Source organism: Cyprinus carpio, unplaced genomic scaffold (genome assembly GCF_018340385.1).
Source record: "Cyprinus carpio isolate SPL01 unplaced genomic scaffold, ASM1834038v1 S000000170, whole genome shotgun sequence".
Lineage (NCBI taxonomy): Eukaryota > Metazoa > Chordata > Actinopteri > Cypriniformes > Cyprinidae > Cyprinus > Cyprinus carpio.
In genome coordinates, this window is record NW_024872921.1 from 283,095 (window position 1) to 288,067 (window position 4,973).

The following is a 4,973-nucleotide window of genomic DNA, read 5'->3' on the forward strand; positions in this document are numbered from 1 at the left end:
TCTAAACGGCCGTCTAGTGGTTTGATTGCATGCAATCGCTGCAATATATTCTTTTTAAAAGCTCTTAAAAAACTATAAAAATACTTTTATTGTGAGAACGATCGGACTGCACTCTCAGTTCGGAGCGGTGATTTTTCTCTCATCTTTCATACTGATCTCTGGCCATACATCAATTATTAATGAGATCTGACCCGATAATAATAACATATGTTGTTTTAGCTTGTCAGTGTGAATGAAATGTGTATTTATTTGTCCGTTCAATCGCCGAAAAGCCAGACATCACAGTGTTCTGGAGCGCAGAGCAATCGATGTGATGTTCAGCCCTTAGACAAAGAAAATCTCACGAGCACTCATAAACACTCATTTTCATCCGTATAATATGTTCTTCTAATTGTTTTGTGTTGATTCGCTGAAGTTTTTTCATGTAAAAGGCTGTAGTTTCAGTATGTAGACCTTTTAACCCATGCAAGTGTTGAAGTCTCGCGCTGTCAGAGAGGCTGCTGCAAATCTTTCATTTTGACATTTTACCAGCTCACAAAAAATCTGAATTTAGCCGTTGGTGTGTTCTATTGGGTGGATTGTGTGCAATCGCTGTAATATTTTATTTTTATAAGGTCTTAAACAGGAATAAACTCGTTTGTTGTGAGGTCGTTGTGAAGCCGCGAGGTCTCGCGTTGTCAAAATAGCTGACGCAAATCGTTCATTTTCCACACTTCAACAGCCCCAAAATACCCGCTTTTAGCTCTTGGTGTGTTCTAATGGGTGGATTGTGTGCAATCGCTGTAATATTTTATTTTTACAAGGTCTTAAACAAGAATAAATTCGTTTCTTGTGAGGTCGTTGTGAAGCCGAGAGGTCTCGCGTTGTCAAAATAGATGACGCAAATCCTTCATTTTCCACACTTCAACAGCTCAAAAACACCCTCTTTTAGCTCTTGGTTTGTTCTAATGGGTGGATTGTGTGCAATCGCTGTAATATTTTATTTTTATAAGGTCTTAAACAAGAATAAATTTGTTTGTTGTGAGCTCGTTGTGCGAGTGCACGAGAAGCCGCGCGGTCTCGCGCTGTCATAAGAGCTGACGCAAATCGTTCATTTTCAAAAATCAACAGCTCAAAAACACCCACTTTTAGCTCTTGGTTTGTTCTAATGGGTGGATTGTGTGCAATCGCTGTAATGTTTTATTTTGAAAAGGTCTTGAACAAGAATAAATTCGTTTCTTGCGAGCTCGTTGTGTCACTGCACGAGAAGCCGCGCCGTCTCGCGCTGTCAAAATGAGCTGACGCAAATCGTTCATTTTCACACTTCAACAGCTCAAAAACACCCTCTTTTAGCTCTTGGTTTGTTCTAATGGGTGGATTGTGTGCAATCGCTGTAATATTTTATTTTTAAAAGGTCTTAAACAAGAATAAATTCGTTTCTTGTGAGCTCTTTGTGCGACTGCACGAGAAGCCGCGCTGTCAAAAGAGCTGACGCAAATCGTTCATTTTCAAACTTCAACAGCTCAAAAACACCCTCTTTTAGCTCTTGGTTTGTTCTAATGGGTGGATTGTGTGCAATCTCTGTAATATTTTATTTTTAAAAGCTCTTAAACAAGAATAAATTCGTTTGTTGTGAGCCCGTTGTGAGACCATTCGCTGAACGGAGCGGTGAATTCTCTCTCGTCTTTCTCTCTCTTCTGTGGCCAGATATACATTTTTAATAAGCCCTGACCCCTGTAATATTCAAATATGTTGGTTTAGCTTGTCAGAGTGAAATAAATTCATGTATTTATATGTATTTTTAACCGATTAAAAGTGAAACTAAGGCAGACTCCTCCCTCAGTCCCGGGAATTGCTCCTGTAGAGGCGCAATTTTTCTCAGATAATGGGAGTCTATGGGAGATTTCTGACTAATAAAAACTTAATAATAAATAAACTGTAAGTCTGATCAGTCTAAAAAGGTATAGCATAAAACTACACCCCGGGGCCCAGGTCTCTGCCGAGTTTGGGGCTTGTGGCTTTAAAGCCCTAGGAGGAGTAGCGTTTGGAAATTTTAGGATCAGAAGAATAATAATAACTAGAATGTAAAGTTAGTGAACTAACTTTGATGTTGGCTTGGCCTTGGGCCAAAAGAGCCACTGTACTTGTGTGTCCAACCTTCTTGAGCTGCCTTGGTAGAAAAAAAAAAATCTTCCAACAGTATTTTTCTATGGACCCTTGCTGTTTTCTGTTCCAATAAAAAGCCTAGGCTATGACAACAGCTTCAACAGGTTTGGCTAGATGCCTGCGAAATAAGTCATGCCTTTTTTTTCCCCTGTTTGCTATTTCTCAGTCCTCTAACTGAAGTGTTGTAGGCAATAACACAAGAGGTAAAAGAAACAATGTGGTTTAAGTCAAGGTGAAAATAAATATGAAAATAGATAACTAATATAGTTTCCCTTCTTCACTTTATGTGTGATAACTTGAGAAATATGTTGCCAATAATATTAAAATAAGAAAAAAAAGTAATGGTACTTAGGAGATTACAGTTTTTGCATAAATACTATATTGGGCTTTATTAAAGTTTATGAAAATAGAATGCATGTATATGCATTTTATATTTATGCACATAAATTGTACATTTTCAAATCTTTGAACAGATATTGAAGTATTTGCTATCCTGTGGCGCCATCGTGTGGACAACATTAGCATTGTGGCCTTAATTTCTGAAAAACATTATGAAAGGGGACAATATTTTATGAATGATTACAAATATTTAATGATTAGTTTACTGATAATATACCCACATTAAAATCGAATTTACTGATTCTGTATCTTATTTATGCTTTAAGAGTTTATTTTTCAACTTACATTTTTAAGCGGTGATGAATGATAACTATGTGAGTTGCTAAATTGTATTTTGCAATTATAATACATAAACTATATAATGATGACAAAATTACAACAGTTATTGTTTTCATAATATTTACTATTGACAATACAAAATATAGACATATAAAAAACGCTGCCAAGACAAATGATTTTCTGTTTTTTATAGATTAAAATTGAAAACGGATAGCAGCTGGTAAATGCAGTCACTTTAATATTCAAATCCAGTATCATGATCCATTTCCGATTTATTTTTCTACAGTTTATGTTCACGTGGCTGTTTTCGCTTATATTCGCCAAGCTATTATGTATTTTGAAATAATCTTTTATGTAATTTGTCCGTTCTTGCACCGAAAAGCCAGAATCAGCGTCTATGTAACTCGAGAGATCGATGCAATGTGTTTTTCTGCCCTAAGACAAAAATTATCTCACAAGCACTCATTTTAATCTCTATAATATATTCTTCTAATTGTTTTGTATTGATTCGCTGGAGTGTTTTAATGTAAAAGGCTGTAGTTCCTGTGTATAGACTTTTTTTCCCTTTCCAGTGTTTAGAAAACGGCCGCCTCGCGCTGTCAAATAGTCTTTCATTTAGCTCACAAACACCTGAATTTAGCTCTCGTTGTGTTCTAATGGGTGGATTGCATGCAATCGCTGCAATATATTCTTTTTAAAAGCTCTTAAAAAACTATAAAAATACTTTTATTGTGAGAACGATCGGACTGCACTCTCAGTTCGGAGCGGTGATTTTTCTCTCATCTTTCATACTGATCTCTGGCCATACATCAATTATTAATGAGATCTGACCCGATAATAATAACATATGTTGTTTTAGCTTGTCAGTGTGAATGAAATGTGTATTTATTTGTCCGTTCAATCGCCGAAAAGCCAGACATCACAGTGTTCTGGAGCGCAGAGCAATCGATGTGATGTTCAGCCCTTAGACAAAGAAAATCTCAGGAGCACTCATAAACACTCATTTTCATCCGTATAATATGTTCTTCTAATTGTTTTGTGTTGATTCGCTGAAGTGTTTTCATGTTAAAGGCTGTAGTTTCAGTATGTAGACCTTTTAACCCATGCAAGTGTTGAAGTCTCGCGCTGTCAGAGAGGCTGCTGCAAATCTTTCATTTTGACATTTTACCAGCTCACAAAAATCTGAATTTAGCCGTTGGTGTGTTCTATGGGTGGATTGTGTGCAATCGCTGTAATATTTTATTTTTATAAGGTCTTAAACAGGAATAAACTCGTTTGTTGTGAGGTCGTTGTGAAGCCGCGAGGTCTCGCGTTGTCAAAATAGCTGGCGCAAATCGTTCATTTTCCACACTTCAACAGCCCCAAAATACCCGCTTTTAGCTCTTGGTGTGTTCTAATGGGTGGATTGTGTGCAATCGCTGTAATATTTTATTTTTAAAAGGTCTTAAACAGGAATAAACTCGTTTGTTGTGAGGTCGTTGTGAAGCCGCGAGGTCTCGCGTTGTCAAAATAGATGACGTAAATCCTTCATTTTTCCACACTTCAACAGCTGAAAAACACCCACTTTAAGCTCTTAGTTTGTTCTAATGGGCGGATTGTGTGCAATCGCTGTAATATTTTATTTTTATAAGGTCTTAAACAAGAATAAATTTGTTTGTTGTGAGCTCGTAGTGCGAGTGCACGAGAAGCCGCGCGGTGTCGCGCTGTCAAAAGAGCTGACGCAAATCGTTCATTTTCAAACTTCAACAGCTCAAAAACACCCACTTTTAGCTCTTGGTTTGTTCTAATGGGTGGATTGTGTGCAATCGCTGTAATATTTTATTTTGAAAAGGTCTTGAACAAGAATAAATTCGTTTCTTGCGAGCTCGTTGTGTCACTGCACGAGAAGCCGCGCCGTCTCGCGCTGTCAAAAGAGCTGACGCAAATCGTTCATTTTCAAACTTCAAACAGCTCAAAAAACACCCTCTTTTAGCTCTTGGTTTGTTCTAATGGGTGGATTGTGTGCAATCGCTGTAATATTTTATTTTTAAAAGGTCTTAAACAAGAATAAATTCGTTTCTTGTGAGCTCTTTGTGCGACGGCACGAGAAGCCGCGCTGTCAAAAGAGCTGACACAAATCGTTCATTTTCAAACTTCAAGAGCTCAAAAAC